Source organism: Euprymna scolopes, chromosome 22 (genome assembly GCF_053919585.1).
Source record: "Euprymna scolopes isolate OS-2025 chromosome 22, ASM5391958v1, whole genome shotgun sequence".
NCBI classification, from domain to species: domain Eukaryota; kingdom Metazoa; phylum Mollusca; class Cephalopoda; order Sepiida; family Sepiolidae; genus Euprymna; species Euprymna scolopes.
The window spans coordinates 77665412-77685200 of NC_136503.1; the positions used below are offsets into that span (position 1 = coordinate 77665412).

At 33.1% G+C, this 19789-nt stretch overlaps 1 protein-coding gene across 3 annotated transcripts in view; it reads left to right on the top strand.

The window, feature by feature from the left end:
• The window catches only part of LOC145243473 (uncharacterized), a 397788-nt gene that overhangs the window by 238721 nt on the left and 139278 nt on the right, over positions 1-19789 (top strand). The window contains exon 1 of one of the 3 annotated variants that reach the window (XM_080106410.1): positions 7713-7868. The exons of the other annotated variants lie outside the window; for them this stretch is intronic. The gene's annotated coding sequence lies outside the window, so the exon portion shown is untranslated. Of the gene's footprint in view, positions 1-7712; positions 7869-19789 lie in introns of those variants that run through there. 3 annotated transcript variants of the gene reach the window in all.

Here is a 19789-nt window from a genome sequence, read left to right on the forward strand (position 1 = left end):
CCTACCCAGAGCGTGCCAGAGGTTTACTTGGCCAAAACGTTGTGAGACGACAACAAATACGGATGGCAGTAATTTCTGAGAATGCAGTTACGAAATTCGAAGTTCCTATCCGTCGCGGTTACCACCTGACGAAGGCCAGAGGAATAGTTGGCCGAAACGTCGTGAAAAACAGCAACCAATAAAGATGACAACAACTAATAAAGATGAGGATAATAGTCCGAAATAAAAATAAATTAATAAAAGATAGCAATCACGCATTTTATTCATAATCTAAGCTGACCTTCAAATTTCCCGCTTTTCTAGCGACCACTCTGTATTATATTACTAGAAGTTCAGCCCGACTTTGCTCGTGCCCTATATACTGTCCATAACTTTATATGCATATGTATACATTGTCTGTATTTTTTTGAATATGTGGAAAGGCCGGAGGACAAAACGGCCGAAACGTTGTGACTATAACAACCAAGATAAGGAAGTCAGTCCGAAAATCTCAATCAACATATGTATACATATATTAAAAAGTTTGACTAGTGTTCAGGTAATCTATATCTAAATTCAAGTGTTTGAACCAAAAATTGGCGGAGAAGCTTGGTGGAGTCTGCAAAGGTAAATTCTTTCAACTTTGAGCTTTTGGCAGTCAAATTTTCGCCCCAAAACCGATTAAAAAGATTGCTGCATGTTGAAATAAACTTTATGTAATATTTACAACATTTTTAGACTCAAAATTGGTTGAATAGTTTGCTAGAGATCGCAAAGGTCAAATCTTTGGTATTTTGACTCCTTGGCAGCCAAATTTTGGGCAAAAAAAAAAACAATTAAAAAGCTTGCCCTATGTCTGATTATACTTTATGTCAAATTTCAAATATTTAGACCAAAAATTGGCTGAATAATTTGGTAGAGACAGCAGAGGTCAATTTTTGTAAATTTTGACCCCCTTAACATTTATTAATTTGGGGCTCAAATCAAATTAAAATATTTGATCCATGTCTAAGTAACTTACATCAAACATTTCAAGTGTTTAGACCCAAAATTGGCGGAAGAGTTTGGTTGAGTACTCAAAGGTCAAATCGTTGAACTTTGACTACTTGACAGCCAAATATCTGTCCGAAACCCGATTAAAAAGATTTTCCCAAATCTCAATACCCTTTATGTCAAATTTTGAGTCTGTAAACTGAAAATTGACAGAGTAGTTTGGTAGGGAAATGTACACACGCTGACACACAGAGATAATTTCACGTTTATAGATATAGAGATATTATAAGAATAAGCAGAATAAAACGTAGTGAATGAGAGCTGAGTGTATGTTAGAACATTTAATGTGAGAACAATTATTTATTCTGCAGAGTGTAGACATGTTTGTCCTGCTGTGGCTGTGTTAGATTGTGTGTTCAGTAGTGTTTGATGTTGCTGCCTGTGTATCGTGTTTTCAGACAGTGGACAAGACTGGTTTTAATGACATTCACCTTTGCGTCAGAATTAAATGAACTTGGAAATTATGCGTGTATGCAATATATATATATATATATAACATAAACGTATCTATATATATATATATATATATATATATATATATATATATATAGAGAGAGAGAGAGAGAGAGAGAGAGAGAGAGAGATCTACATAGATATAGATATAGAGGCATCTCTCTCTCTCTCTCTCTATATATATATATATATATATATATATATATATAGAGAGAGAGAGAGAGAGAGAGAGATAAATATACCTATATATATATATGTGTGTGTGTGTGTGTGTGTGAGATAGAGAGAGAGAGAGACAGATAGACAGACAGAAAGACAGATACTATTTATTTGTTTGTTTTGCGATACTTTTTGAATGAATTCAATTATTTATATGAAAGTGCATTTTACCTCAATGCAAGTAGAGAATAATTTTTAAAAATTTCCTTTTTACCAATTTGGTACACCCGGCATTATGTGTGTGTGTGTGTGTGTCTGTGTGTGTGTGTGTGTGTGTGTGTGTGTGTGTGTGTGTGTGTGTGTGTGTTTCTTCAGTGCCTCTTTACAGAAATATTGCGTGAAAACGCAGTATCTCTGAGAAGAACCAGTGCAGAAACATGTATGCACATACGCGTAGACAATAATATTTGTATGCATAAACGTATTATGAATTCCCTCTATTTGTTTATAGAGCACTTTTTGTATATACACAAGAGTTTCAGTGGATTTACACCCAGAAAACTAAAATTATACAACCATAAATTATGTATATATCCGTGAGTGTATGTACATATATCTATACGCATATATATAGAGGTATACACACACACACACACATGTATATATCCGTGAGTGTATGTACATATATCTATACGCATATATATAGAGGTACACACACACACACACACACACACACACACATATATATATATATATATATATATATATATATATATATATATATATATATATATATATATCGGTGGCGTGTTTGCTCAGTTGGTAGAGTGTTCGTCTAGCATGCAGGAGACTCGGAGTTAAAATCTAACTGATGAGCTGAAATGAGACGAAACTCGAGTCTTGAACTTTCGGTTTGTTGGCTTTCTTGGCTCTTTTCAGCTACAACGTTGTGGGGCTGTGGAAATAATATATATTTTCTCAAATTCTGAAAAAAAAATATACATGCATAAATACGCACACACACACACACACACATGTGTGTGTGTGCGTATTTATGCATACATATTGTGTGTGCCATACGTATGCATATATATATGTGTGTGTGTGTGTGTGTGTGTGTGTGTGACTTCTTTCAGTCTTGACAGACTATGGATACACACTATGCGCATGGAAATTTTGTGGCAAGAGTTGCGCAATCTCCAACCACACCTTTTCTATGTCGGCGTTGTGGATGGAAAGGTTAGAACAATATATATCGCATGTCAACACTAAATACTCTGAAAATTGTTGATACATCGTAAATAAATCTTAAACCAATTGATTGTTAATTAACAGTCGGCATCGTTTTCCAACATGGATCAGGTATCTTTTCAGTCTCGGGAAACAGTGGATTACCCGTGTACCTGTGACCTGCGCAGGGATTTTATTATGGAATAAGGCTTTCATAATTCCCAACCACACCTCTACTGAACCGGTATTGTTTGGGGAAAAGTTTGAGACGGCTGGAAACAATGGTGGAATAGGCAAAGAGCTTTCCCAAATAAAACACCTGATATTCGTAAATGGTAACCCATTTAGTATAATCTCGGCTCAGCGTTGCTTAACTTTGATGATCTAATGAGAACCAGTGTGTCTAGGTGAATATGGGTATATTAATTCCAGCATAAAATAGTAATAAAAAATAGTTGATATGTATTAAAACAGAATTTAAATCTATGCATTTACAATACGTACTGCGTCTTAGTACTAGATAGCATAAAAGGGTCGATATGCCGTAAAACATAAAATAAACGAATTTTCAATCGTTTTCAATAGATACTTAGTGACCTGAGCGATTTTGTGACACTATCTCCGTTGCCCCCCCCCCACACACCAATTGTTGGGAAGTTAAAAAAAGAGGAAAGGGATATAACAACAAAAAAAAGAAGAAATAGGTTTATCAGTAGAAAAAAGGCATAGGAGGCTGTTCACTAACGCAGACAAAGGAGAGCTCAGGTTGGGTTGGTCAAGATGTGGTGATAATTGGAACGTAGACGGTCGATATATTTTAGTGTAAGTTTTGGAAGCGTTGTTGGGTTTTGCGACCGTTTAACGGCGGTTCGGAGCGGTTTGTGTCTAGTTTAATGTTCGCGACGTTTTACAGTCCAGTTCAGGACAGTCGGAAATTTCCGAGCTTTACACAGTCAAAAGCACATCGTAGCTTGGATCAGGTCAAGAGAGGTTTGGGAGTTAATGTTATTAACTAACGAACTTGGCCTCGGCAGGAAATCTACAATACGAACATTACCGCTTAGAGGATAGTTTCACATGATAGCGACAAACAAGGACCCAGATTATAACTGATATTTAGAGAATGCGTCGCGGCTTGTGTTTTTTTTTTATTTATTTTTTATCATACTTCTGAGCCAGTCTGGGAGACGACGACACGGCTAGCTCCAGAAAAGAAGGCAACTGAAGAGAAATCCACAACACACAACGTTGGTGTTGGCGCCTATTATCGAGCGAGATAACACGTGGTTTTGTCTCAGCTATAAAAGCGACCGGCTTCGTCTCCACCTCTACTTAAAACAAGCCAATTGCTAATCTGACAGTGTTGAAGCATATTTTTACAGGTGTCGCAATAATCACAGGTTTTAACAAAGCGCCAAGAAAACAGACATTTTAGAAACGGATTCACTTAACTGCAACCCCTTAAGCCAAACTTATAACAGAAGAAAAAAGTAAAATAGGGCAACAAACTAATCCCCTATCAAGTAGCCTGAAAAAAGTTTGAATAAGAAAAAAGAGTTTTTCGTTACGGCGGATTTTCTTTGTCGTTTGTTATCTGCCCCTGGCAAAGGGAAATTACACATTTTTGAAACCAAGGGCAAACAATACGAAATAAATCACTAGAACATATTGTAGATACTTACTTTTCTTTTGTATCAAAAGACCTACAAATGTGGTTATCTAATGTATAAAATTATGTCGTTTGAGGTTTAAAAATTAGACCAAAATAGCATTTAAGCTGACAAAACAATCTTTGATTCTGACTAACCAATTTCATTTCTTATTTTTTATTTCTGCCATCGAGGTTGTTTCAATTGAGTTTGTAAAGCGATTTGATTGTCTGTTTGTTTGTTTGTTTACAGCTTAGCGTCTACATCGCTTGACCAATCGTTACCAACCTTGGCCAAAATATTGGTCATGGTCTAAAGTGATTTATTTTTGAGATATCTTAGTACAATGTCAAGGTCATGATCATGGTCGCACTTTTAATTATAATTTCGGTTTTGTTAATCGTAGCCAATTAAGTCAACTGGCCAATTAAGTACCGCATTCCATATGACCTTTACAGTGATTTTAAAAAAGTTCAGTCAAGGTCGATATTTGGGCGCAATATTAAATTTGGATTTTTCTTACGTTAGTTGAAAATTTTTATTTTAATAGTTTCTCCACTTAGCAGGGCAAAAAGCCACTGGAGTTTAAAGGTTATTGTTAATAGGGGACGATGCCTAAAGGGACACTATAAGTAGGGAGTTGAGCACCGAGATGTGTTCAGATTATATCTAAACTTCTGTTTAGGCAAAAAAAAAAAAAAACAGATAGGGGGTTTCAAAAATGTGGAATAAACGCCACTGTAGAACGCCTCGTGAAATTGTTGACAGTCATTTATGTGAGTTCATATGAGTTTATAAAAAATACCCATCAATGATAAGCGTATTATGACCTTGGATGCCTCCTTTCCCGAGGACTCATTAAACCTGCCTTCCGTCAAACACGCATGTATGAGAGAATTGAAAATTTAACGGATGCCGTTACAATTGCGATTTTTCTCGTGTTTGTGTAACTTTGGAAATGTTATATATTTTATTATTCTTTCTCTCTCTCTCTCTCTCTCTCTCTCTCTTGTTTTGCGTAGACTTTTTTGCGACCTTTCTGATACATCTATATGCCAATTCGCACGCACATCCATACGCAGATTTTAATCCCCTCTCCCTTTCTCCTTCACGCGCCCAAACACGCACATGCAAACCTTTCTCTCTTTCTTTTTTTCTTTTTTCTCTGTTTCTCTTTTCCTCTTCTTTTTCGCCCACAATGTGCATATACACACGCATACTCATATGCACCCTTGTTTATCCTCTTTTTCCGCCACACACACACACACACACACACACACACACACACACACACACACACACACACACACACTTTCTCCCTTTTTTTTTTTTTTTAATTATTTTTGTCACTCTCACGCTGGTATCCCACTTCCCAGTAAAGACGGGTTTAACCAGTTAACTTTAGGCGATTTTGAAAACAAAAGCCCAACAATAAAAGCAACAAATGAGCTCAACAGATTTTTTTCTTTTTGTCGATTTTCGTCAGACGCGAATTGTTCGTCATTCGTCGTGGAAGAAACTCTTTCGCTGACGACACCGACGGACGGAACATAAACATGGACACAACCATAGGAAATCGACGGGAATAGAGGCAAACGTACAGAATACAACAAAAAAAAAAACAATTGTAAATAATTTCACTTTCGTACAACATCAAAAAAAGAAAGCAAAAAGAAAGAAAAAGACACAAAAACGCAAAAGGAACTCTTTAAAATTGATCTAACCCTAACCTAAAAACAAAAACTATACACAAAACTCCCCAAAAGGAAAACGAAAATTCAATGTTAACTTCATTTCTGATTTTAGTTAAGAAATATATTTTTTATTAACTAAATTTTCGCATCATTTTTTTTATTTTATTTTTGTTTCAATGTAAATTTAGAGTGAAACTTTTATAAGACTCCCAACTTATTCTGCCCTCGTAGGGAGGAAAGTAAATAGATTCCCGTGAAGAAATGAAACCATTTATCATATTTTATTTTTAAATATAATATGATAAAGAATTATAGATTATTCGATCTATATAATTAAAAAAAATATATACACATATGAAAAAAAAACTTTAAATAACATTTTTGGCTAGAAACAGAGTGTAGTACCTGTTGTGATGCTGCACTTAACGTATTCTATCTTCGATCCGTGATAGAGAAATCCTTCTAAATTCAAGATTTTTTTTTTTTTTTTTAAATTTTTGTCCCAATTCAGAGTGCCCCATTTTGTGGGTTAGGGAACTGGATCTTCTGTAATTCAAAAAGTGGCCTCGTGTCTAACCTTGCTCCCGTGGAGAGGCAAGTAAATAAGAATAATATTTATATTTGTATTTTTTCAGTATTCATGAATGTTGGCTCACGGCACATAAGGAGAGTCCTGAAGAAAAACTCGTTGATCGAAACGTAGGCTGTATGAAGTAATGCGAAATTGGAATATTTGTTTTCGTTTTGACTAACATTTATAACCCCCTCTCTCTCTCGCTCTCTCTCCCTCTCTCTCTCTCTCTCTCTCTCTCTCTCTCTCTCTCTCTCTCTCATATATATAGTGCCCGACGGGATCTGACACACTAATGGCTGCCGTCATCTAAAAAGGAGCCACTTACAATTAGAATACCATCATTTACTTAAAGAGTCATTAAAATTGAATTATTCTTTTTTATATATATATAAATTACATCTAAATTGTATTCTGTGCTCATTTTTTTTTTATTACGGAATCATTCGGCTGTTTTTTTTTTTTTTTTTTTTTTTTTTTTTTTTTATTCCGTTCTATTTCGTATTAGCGTTCCCCGGGAAAACTCAAGAATTCAAGAAACTTCTTCTCCCACCCTGTATATAAATACATTTCTAGTAAATCCAATTTGTATGAATTACTTTTTATATATTCCAGCGATCAAATATTGATACATTAAGACTTTTCATTGATCAAACAAATCTTTAAAAAAAAAAAAAAGTTGAGCTGAACACCGATAAAAAATATTTCAAATAATGGTGAAACTCAATGTCGAAAAAGACTGACGTAATATGGTCCGTATTCTTTGACACAAGATTCAAAGAATTTCAAGAAAAAAAAAAAAAAACACCGAGAAACTTCTAGCACGCTTTTTTTTTGTAATATAAAAATATAAATCTAAAAAAAAAAAATTGATTCATATATATCTATCTCTATATATGTATAAATATATGTATATATATGAATCATTACGTGTAATAAGAAACCGATGAACATTGTTTTCGCTAGGCGGACTTGCGATTTCGCGAAGTTAATAAACTGTTTCAAAAGTGGAATTACATATAAGCGCATTATTATTGCTACCAAGGATTGCTAACTGGACTCGTACGTTGAAAAGTACAGGTAAGATGTCTAATACTTCGATTAAAAGTCATCTAGATGTATCTCTATTACATAAAAGGAAATTTATATATATATATGTGTGTGTGTGTGTGTGTGTGTGTGTGTGTGTGTGTGTGTGTGTGTGTGAGAGAGAGAGAGAGAGAGAGGGAGAGAGAGAGAGTTCCCTATGAACTCGAAAACGGCTCGGCAATTTTTATGGAATTTTACGCGAAATTACTTTATATGTCTGGCAGTATTCTTAGATAGGTTTTGTATCAAAATGTCTTCGATAAGTATTGATAATCGAAATAATCTGATAAAAGAAGGAACCGGCGATTTTCACACAAGTTAACACCTTACACAGCCTAACATCGCAAGTGCATCTGAGAAGTTTTATTATCGCACAAACTGAAAGGCTCGACAATAAAATCGAGTTAGTTCTTGAATATGACAGGAGCTCATCAAATGAATGTTTCCGTTTGAAGCACAATTGCCCCATGATACTAGACTTTTTTTTTTAAATTTTAAACTTAATTTATTATCGCACAACCAGTAAGACCAGACATATAAAATCAACAACATGTTCTTTGATATAAAAGGGGCACGTTCGAATGATTGTTTCTGTTAAGAGCACAACTGAAGTCTACTCGAATTTTGCATTTTAAACTTAAATGCTGTTGATTTTATATGCCGGGCCTTTCTGTTGTGTGGTAATAACACTTCTCAAATGCACTTGTGATGTTAGGCTGTATAAGGTGGTAACTATATTCAAAATCGCCTGTTCCTTCTTTCATCGGATTTTTCAATAATCGATTATCGATACTTAACCAATACATTCCGATACAAAACCAATCAGAGAATACTGCCAGATACATAAAGTACATTTTTGTGAAATTTCACAAAAAATCGATCCAGCCATTTTGGAGTCCATGGGGAACGAACTTTCACACACACACGCACACACGCACACACACATACATACACATACATACAAAGTACTTTTATATAATATTAGATAGATTGATAGAGAGATAAATAGATAGATTGATAGATTTCATTTCTGAACTTCGACGTCAGTGATTTTAATATGCTTCTTTTTTTTTAACAAATTGAAAAAGATTTCGCTTTGAAATGATTATTTCGAGGTTGAGGAATGGAAAATTATTTTTTTACTCTCAATCACCCCAGACAGGGCATATTGCCACTTGGACTGAAGCAGCTGCTATTTTGGGCCCATGTTTACTGAGAACCATGCGAGAAGGTGAACGAGATGTTCGTTCAAATCAAATTTAAACTTCTGCATGATGATGGGGTTGTCGAGAGCAAGTATGTTGGGGGATAAAGTGCAATCAGTTTCTCAAAGCTAATTCCTATGACGTACTTGTAGAGCAAACAGGGATACAATATTACGGCGTTGGGACAGGGGTTGAAATTTGACGCAGAACCTATTAGATTTGAGATTGCTTTTTTTTTAAACCTTGCCAAAGAGGGAGAATCTAATGATAGATGAACTAGTCCAGATTTGGCATGAACAATAATTCACGACGACGTGCTAGCATGGAGCACTGTTGCCACATCTGAACAGGAGCTACTAGAAGAACCTTACTCCGCCTTGACAAAGTTCAAAATAGACATCGTAGTCTAGTGGGGGATGTCCTTTTCTCTTGCCTGCAACCTCTTTCTCACAGAAGAAATGATGCGAGCCTGTCGCTGCTTTATCATTATTTTCATAGCGAGTGCTCCCTTGAGTTTCAATCTATGGTCACCGCTTGCTAAACTTTCGCGAAAAGCACTCGTCTAGTTGAAACCACTATCAATAATTCCCACCATTCTCTATCTGTGCCTTAACCTAACCGAAGATTCCATGAACAAAGCCTCTTTTTTAGAACTGCGCGCCCGTGGATCTTTCTTCCGATTGCCCGCTTTCCAACTGACTATGGTCGTCTTCAAGTCCAACGTAAACAAATTTTTGATGAGCCATCCTCTAAAATAATCCAATTTACCAAATTTTCACAACTAACGATTGCTACGATATTACCCCATTGACTACTGTACATTCATTAACGCTTATCCTTCAGTCACCTCCGAGCCTTGATAAGTGGGCATTCTTTTGTAAAAAAAAAAAAAAAAAGATGAACGGGCATACGTTGACTTTAACAAAGATAACAGTTTCCTTTGCCATTCAATAAACGGCGTTGTCTTGTGCTAAAAGCGAACATGTCACAGAGTTAAAAATATCTAGTATTCTCATAATCTCTACAATTATATAAATGCAACTTCTTCTGTGTGTGAGTGAATGAGTTCCATATAGACTCCGAAACAGCTGAACAGATTTTCTTTAAAATTTACCGAACTTTAGTGTATAAGTCTGGGGGTGATCTTAGTTTAGCTTTGTCTCAGAGTACCCTCAATAATTACCGATAATCTATCATCGAAACCGTTATTTTTATTTATCTATCATCGGTAAAGCCATTTTTTCATGTCATCGCTTAGCAACAATATAACAACGGGCCGTGAAAATTCTATTGTGAGTAAATTGATAAAGTGTTTTTGTTTTTGTTTGTTTTGTTTCTTTTTTGTATGACGTGATCTGTACGGTTCAAACTCCGCACGTAAATTTCTTAATTTTTGTTCATTAACTGTAAAATTATTTTATAAAACCCCGCACGTAAATTTCTTACTGTTTTTTTTTTTTGCATGACATGGTCTGTAGGTTCAAACCCCGCACGTAAATTTCTTAAAGTTTTTTTTTTTTTTTTTTTGCATGTCGTGGTCTGTAGGTTCAAACTCCGCACGTAAATTTCTTATTGGTTGTTTTTTTTTCGTTAACTGAAAAGAAGAGAATAATGTATAATAATTTTATAAAAGAAACAGTGGGTTCTCTGGAGTGCAATATAGAATAACATATATTTTGGACTAAGTTACTGCATGGAGGCATGTGAAGCTGCCTCCCGGGCGATTTCACGGATTTCGTTGACAATAAAAATATAGGAGTGTGAAATATTTGTTGAGAATCATTCAATCCCAAGCAACGTCGGGTCTCCCTTCTAATGGTTCCATATTTATTAAGTTTTTATTAGGGGATAAATTTTCTGATCAAGAACGGTTTGACTTGGTTCTTGTCTCTCACAGCACATCAACTCTTTATGGGTTATATCATTTTGAATTTTGGAAGTTTTTATATTTCAAGTTTATATCTTCAAATATTTATTCGTCTTCTTTGGTTTGGTGACTTTCTTTTTACAACATTACAAACCCTTTTCGTGTTCAACTGTTTTGGCAAAAGTTTTAATGTTTCAAGTTCTTTACATCATTCAAATATTTCTTGAAGGTGTTTACTTTGGTTGTTTTGGAGAGAACCAATATTATTTTCGTTTTGGTTGTTGGTTATAGTTGTTTTTGTTTTTCGGCATATCAACCCTTTTCAAGTTATTTAATGCCGAATCCAGTGATTTTGAAGAAAAAGATTTTTAATAGAATATATTTGTTTTGTTTTTTTTCAAGTCAGTTTCTATTTAACTCATAGTTGGGACCCTAACAGTTACTACCACTCTGGGTCAGAGTGTACCTGGGAGCAATAACAATTAAAGGGTAGCTCTACACTCTCCAAAGGCCGCAAGCTGGGGCCTCACCATCGGATGTAATAAAATATAGTAAATCAATTACAATCGTTTAAAATGCCCCTTTATAAACCGACAATGTATCGACTTGATACACGCATGTTATTTCCACGTGGTCACCCATCTGGTACTGGCCAGTTTCAAAATGGCGTATCTTCGATGATTTATAAGAACCGCGCCCTGAACCTGATTATGCGATTTGTATTATGACGAAATTGATTTATTAAGAATATTTAATTTTCTGTATATTGTTTTTTTTTTCTTTTTTTTTTTTTAAATTTTGTTCCCACAATTTCATTTTAATTTAATTTATTAAAAACTAGTATTTCAGAATTATTCTTCCTGGAAATCAATATTTACTCATTTCTTCTCCCGTATCGCACACTAATAGATTGTTATTAATTACATTACTTTGAAGGTTGATTTTTTTTTCACAATCAATGCAATCTAAAAATAGCCGCGGAAATTGCGTATGCATAAAGAAAGGAAAAAAGCATAAACTAGGTCATGGTCACTTGCAAAAGAGAAACGTGCCTTTGTTGACAAGATTCAGACATTTTACACACGTGAAGGTTTCTTTTCTTATATCCCGTCGTGGTTTTTGAATTATTCCAATTAGCTATGTTTGAAGATTAGACATCGTATATAGGTAATGCGTTTAACACACACACACACACACACACACACACACACACACACACACACACACACACACACACACACACACACACACATATAACTACTTAATTTACTCACATAAAATTAATATACGAAAGTATAGATTTATGCGTAAATTTTAAGTATTTACTTCAAAAGTGCTCAATACGTAGGTAGAGCTAGTTAGTAATTTACAAAATATATATGGCGATTAAGCTACACTGAATATTCCGCGATCCATCCACTCTAGGACTCTTCAGGCTTATGCGCGAATTCTGTGGTGAAGAGTCCTAGAGTGGATGAAACGCAGAATATTCAGTGTAGCTTAATCGCCATATATATTTTATAAATTACTATATATATATATATATATATATATATATATATATATATATATATATATATATATATATATATATATATATGCGTGTGTGTGTATATATATATGCGTGTATATATATGTGTGTATATATATGTGTGTGTGTATATATATATATGTATATATATGTGTGTGTGCATATATATATATATGTGTGTGTATATATATATATATATATATATATATATATATATATATATGTCAAAAATAGTTTTGCATAGTAAACAACTGATATCCATACTAAATATATTAATATTTAGTTCCGTATAAAGACTAACGCATAGTCTTCGGAGTAAAATAATATAATTACAAAATAATTAATAATAATAACAAATATAATTATAAAAAATTGACTGATTTACAATTTTCCCACCAAAGGATTAGGTTTATTTATTTATCATTATTTTTTTAGATTAAAAGGCTTCCAAAACTATATATATACATCTCTCTCTCTCTCTCTCTCTCTCTCTATATATATATATATATATATATATATATATATATATATATATATATATATATATATATATATATTAGAGAAAGACAATTAAAGCTGTAAGTTGAAATTTACAATCAAAATTTATTGTTCGATTGAATAATCCAAAACCAATTTACAAATTCCTTATTCCGCGGAGTTTCAAAAAATGTTATTCTTGCTATTCTTCTGATAAGAGGACAAAAAGAAATTAGCAAATTATATTTGTAGCAATGTTAGAATTTGCTGGTTATGGCATTAAGTGAAACTGCAATTTATTATAGTCATAAATTACAAAAAAAAAAAAGATGTTTAAGGCGATCGCGGAAAATAGACACCTGCATGTATCACAACACATACACACATGCAGTGGAGGCAGATTCGAGATAATGCCCATCTTCCAAACTAACAACTACTTCTACTTGCTAACACAAGAAAAAAACTTCATAGCAAAGTTTAACCCCGCCTTAAACATCTCTCCATAATTATACACATAAATAGGCAAAACACAAAATACACTTACACGCATGCATACTGGGGTAAATGTGCACCCTTACACACGAAATAAAAGAAGCACAATAAAGCACGAGCACACTTTCACGGGTTCGCGCGTCCATATCCAGTACAGTACCATTTCTCTAAACTAAACAAACAATTAGAAATTATACGTATGCATGTGTATGTACGCATATATGTGCATGTATATATGTGTGTGTATGTGAGTGTATACATATGATTGTGTATACGTGTGTGTGTATATATATATATATCATCTGTTATCTATGCTCCATCCTGTTTGTGTGTGTACGTGCACTTATGTTTGGGTGACTGAATACATGTATGCATATGTGCTTGGATTAGAAAAGAAAGAAAACTTCAACCAAAATATACATAAGGTAGGATGTATGAATATGTATGTGTATGTGTGATTGTGGGTGCATGTGTCCATATATATATATGGGTGGATGAATGTATACGCATCTGTATGTGCGTGTGTGTATATATATATACATATGTATGCATATGTATGAGTGGGTAAATGTGTTCGTGTGGATATAGATATACGCGTATGTGTGAGCCCCTGCATATGTCTCTCTATGTGTGTGCATATGTGTGTATGTATGTGTATGTGCCTACATAGTATGTGGATGTTTGTGAGTGTGTATGTACATATATGAATGTATATATATATATATATGTGTATGTGCGTGTATATGTGTGTGTATATGTATTTTCTCCTACCTATTCTCCATTTTGCTTGTGTGTGTGTGCGTGTACTTATGTTTGAATGATTAAGTGCATGTATGCATGCGTGTTTTGGTTAAAGAAAATTAACCAATATGTGCCTGACGTGTTACTGGTGGATGTGTGTGAGTACGTGTGTGAGTGTGTAGGTGGGTATGTATATATGTATGCTCCTACATATATTTCTATGTATGTACATGTGTATATGTGTATGTGCCTGCGTGCGTGTGCGTGTGCGTGTGTAGATGTACATGTATGTATATGTATGCGGGTGTGATTGTGTGTGAGTGTGTGCTATACATGGGGAAAGAAAGTCTTTAAAAAACCCTAAAAAACCATAAAAACCTTCACCAAATGGACTAAAAGCGCCCTCTTTGAATCTAACTTTGATCGGACACTTTGAACACTTACGGTTGGAGACAGGATGTCTGAGACCACATCACTCTGAAAAACACATTTAGTATCAGCAGATGTAAAAATAACTTTTCAAACTCCCATTTTAAAGAAAAACTTTTTACGAAAACATCTGAAGTGAGCACACCTAACTCGAAACGCGTTATAAAAATATTTTAAAATAAAAATATGATAAAAACCATTTAAAAAAAAACTACAATTGTTGATGGCTACACTCTTTTAAATATACATTTTTTTCTCTCGTTGGAACTATACAACCATCACTTTAGATAAATAAATAAATATATATATATATATATATATATATATATATATATATATATATATATATATAGTAAGTTATAAAATGTATATGGCGATTAAGCTACACTGAATATTCCGCGTTTCATCCATTCTAGGACTCTTCAGGCTTATGCGCTAACTAGCTCTACCTACGTATTAAGAACTTTTGAAGTTTACGCATAAATTAACTAGTTATATATATATATATATATATATATATATATATATATATATATATATATATATATATATATATATATAGGGTGACCAAAAAAAACGGGTCCAACTCTAATTAGGCCCAGTTTCTTAGTGTTTTGTCAAGACCGTCTTAAAAGACAAGATGGCCGGTGGGCAAAAATAATTTAATCTGCTGACGTCATCACGGATAGTCCTTACCGGTGACACCGGTAGTCACCGGTAGGCACTCGTAACGTCTTGGAGTCAGTGTAATATTTCTTTTTTTTTATTAAAATGCCTTCACGGTGCATCGTTCCAAATTGCTGAGGAAATTATCATAAAGGACCAAAAAGTGACAGTATTTTCATTTCCGAAAGATAAAGAATTATAATGCAGTAAAAAAAAAAGATTTTACACCATCTCCATTCAGCAAAGTAAGTTTTAACGTGCTCCCCCCCCTGTATTTAACACGATGTAACTATAATTTAATTCAATATTATCATCCTAATTTTTTTACCATTCAAAAGAAGAAGCTTCAAATAAATTGCTAATATTAAAAACAAATTTTTACAGCATACAAAACTAATGAAAATGCGAGACAACATCGATTCTTTAAAATACGTTCTTTTGAAGAGACGATTTTTTTAAGCTGTTGACACACGTGTTTTAAAAATCTAGCAAAAATTAATTTTCCTGAAATTTTTCAATATTTAAAAATAAATTATGCCGGCTGATAAAATTTTTAAACTTTTTTTTTAAAGCTAGAAAGATAAAATTTAAAAATACTTGTGGTCTTTTCATTTCATTTCATTAACGTAATTGGGTTTGTATTACTGTGCACATAGATTCGAAAAAGTTGTCAAAAAACAAATATATAACAAATAAATGTTATCAAAGGCAAGATAAGTTACTTTTCTACCAAATATTTTTCGTGTTTTTATTCAATGTAACATGTTTATTCAGCTCGAAAAACATAGTGTTTACTGATGTATTCGAAAATTCAAGATGGCGTCTGATTCTCTCTTTAACACGGTAAGTTTGGGATAAGGTGTTATATATAAAAAAAAACTATACAACATACTATTAAAAACCCGCCGAATATATGTCAACTTATGTCACGGTAACATATATTGAGCGAGTTTTTAACAGTATTTTATCCGGTTTTGTATTTATAACACCTTTTCCCAAACTTACCGTGTTAAAGAGAGAATCAGACGCAATCTGGAATTTTCGAATACATCGGTAAACACTGTTTTTCGAGCTGAATAAACATGTTATATTGAATAAAAACACGAAAAATATATCCAGTTTGGTAGAAAAGTAACGGGTTTGTATTACTGTACACATAGATTCGAAAAAGTTGTCAAAACAACAAATATATAACAAATAAATGTTATCAAAGGCAAGATAAGTTACTTTTCTGCCAAACTGGATATATTTTTTGTGTTTTTATTCAATGTAACATGTTTATTCAGCTCGAAAACCATACAGTGTTTACCGATGTATTGGAACATTCAAGATGGCGTCTGATTCTCTCTTTAACACGGTAAGTTTGGGAAAAGATGTTGTAAATAAAAAACCGGATAAAATACTGTTAAAAACTCGCTCAATACATGTTACCGTGACATAGGTTGACATATATTCAGCGGGTTTTTAATAATATTTAGAATAGTTTTTTATTTATAACACCTTTTTCCAAACTTACGGTGTTAAAGAGGCTGTGAGACGCCATCTTGAATTTTCGAATACATCGGTAAACACTGTATGTTGTTCGAGCTGAATAAACATGTTACATTGAATAAAAACACAAAAAATATATCCAGTTTGGCAGAAAAGTAACTTATCTTGCCTTTGATAACATTTATTTTTTATATATTTGTTTTTTGACAACTTTTTCGAATCTATGTGTACAGTAATACAAACCCACGTATTTTAACAAACTGAAAATATGGATATACAAAAATGATTTTGCATGTTATTTTTGTTATGTGGTGAAATAATCTTAAATAAGAAACATGATTTTTTCTTTAGGTTAATTATTTTTTTACTGTGCAATATTTCATGAATTTATTAAAAATATTGTTTTTGATTTTGAAAAAATATTGTGGTTCATTTTGATTAAAAAATATTCATTTTGATTAAAAAATATTCATTTTGATTAAAAAAAATTGTTCATTTTGATTAAAAAATATTCATTTTGATTTTAAAAAAAGTTTAATTTTGATATTTGTTTATTGTCTTAACTCATATCAAATGTTTTGCTTGTGTTCTGCTTGAAATATTCATAATCTTACATGCATAATTTTCATTTAATTATATTAAATAAACTTCAAGTTTATTTCAAATCAAATCGTGTTCCTTCACTTTTTAAAATGTAATTTATAAGTAATTAAAGAACGCATTCTAATCTTTAAAATCTATAATACAACGAAATATTCAATTGCTAATATACTTAAACAAATAACTTGTGTTTTTTTAATTAGTTTTTTATTATTAATATTAGATGAGTTTCAGTATAAATCATCGTGTTCTTTCTTCATTTCTTTATTTTAATCCAATTTTGAAGTTTTGTAACGCTGTCTGTAAAAATTACTGTTCATTATTGACAGTCTAAGAGTTCCACATATCTTGCTTGTTGGGACCTCGGCGATGACGTCATTTTTTCAGCTGGCCGGCCATCTTTATAACGAAGGCCACGGTTTTGTCCGAATGAAATGAAACTTTGGTCCAAACTAGTTTATTATATTCAAAACATCACATCAAAACACTAGGGTCTTTGGCCTTTTTTTTTTCTCCGTTCTACAGCATTTTTTTCTAGATGGCCTCCATTTAGCTTTTGTTTTTGTTTTTTTTGGTCACCCTGTATATATATAAAATAAAAATTACAATTAAATTTTCCAAAATGATCCAAGATGGTAAAACTAAAGTATATTATAAATATTAAAGAATTAATATTTATAAAGTAATCTCAACCGGATGTAAAAACTCGATAAAACCAAATAGGAAATAGAGCCTATAATAAGAGCAAATAGTTAATAAAACATGTTAAAAAACACTTTGAAAAAGAATTAAAAACATATTTAATCTGAAAAGGAAACACTTAATAAGTGGATAGTCCTCAATCCGCAGTTTTTCGAAGAAATACTTTCCTTCTCATCAGAGGGTAGGAATTAGCAAAATGCGGGATCGGATTTTGCATACAAAAGTATTTGATGAAACTGCAAGTAAGTCAAAGGTCTTACTTGATAACCAAAAGTGAAGCAAAGGGAATATGGTGAAGAAAAAGGTGATTTCACGTTAATGGATAGTCTGGTGAAAGGTTAATTATCCAATGACAGTAAAATCCAAAAATGTCAATCCAATATATGTATTTTGCTAATTCCTACCCTCTGACGAGAAGGAAAGTATTTATTCGAAACTCCGCGGATTAAGGACTATCCACTTACAAAGTGTTTTTTACCATGGTTTATTAACTATTTGCTCTCATATATATATATATATATATATATATATATATATATATAGATAGATAGATAGATAGATAGATACAGACGTATATATATAGATACAGACGTGTATATATATATATACAGACGTATATATATATATATATATATATATATATATATAGACGTATATATATATATATATATATATATATATATATATATATATATATATATATTGTGTTTTTAGATATGTATGGCTAGGTTTTCTTCCTCTTATCTATCTACCTTTCTCGTACCTAAGGTATTTCAGATTTAATGCATGTTTATTCTCATAGCATGTCGTAGAATAGATCTTGTAATCTTAAACTTACTTAGTAATAGTTTATATTTTTTATTTCTTTATTTTTTATTTTTTATATATTAGTATACATAGAAACCGTATTATTTTACATTTTTTTATTGGGCAAGTGGTGTTATCCACTGGAGAGCCATGTATTTAACACCTGTCCCGTTTCTAAATCTCCGATGCAGCTACATGGTAAGCAGCTGAGGATCCAGTTTTCTATTGACTAAATTTTAGTTAAGGGTTTCTCTTTTCATCCTCATATAATTAAATTCTCTTTTATAATCAAAGGCTTTTGAGAAATTCGCTTATGCTAGTGTTAAGTCTATTTCTATTCAATAACTTTAGTTAAGACTTTTTTACTTTTGGGGGGGAATATAAACTGTAGGGCCGCTGCAAGAAAGGTGGGCTCTCTCTACCGTGCTAGACAACTACTAACACCCGAAAGTATCCTGTACCTCTATAAGGCCACCATTCGCCCATGAATGGAGTATTGCTGTCACATTTGGGCTGGTGCATCTCCTACAAGTCTCTCGCTCCTTGACAAGGTTCAAAAGAGAGTCGCAAACCTGATAGGCCCTGAACTGGCATCTAAGCTTCAGCCTCTGTCCCACCGACGAAATGCTGCATCCCTCTGCCTGTTCTACAAGTATTTTAGGTGAATGCTCTGTTGAACTGCAATCACTTGTGCCCCCACGACGTAAGCACTCTCGACAAACCCGACAAGCTGCTAAATCCTACCCCAACTCTGTAGAGATCCCTAGATGTAAAAGATCTTTCTACTCCAATATTTTCTTCCCCAGAACCGCTAGACTTTGGAATTCCATCCCAGGTCCCTGCTTCCCCAACAGTACTGACGTGCAGAAGTTCAAGTGTAACGTGAACCGTCATCTTGCTGCCC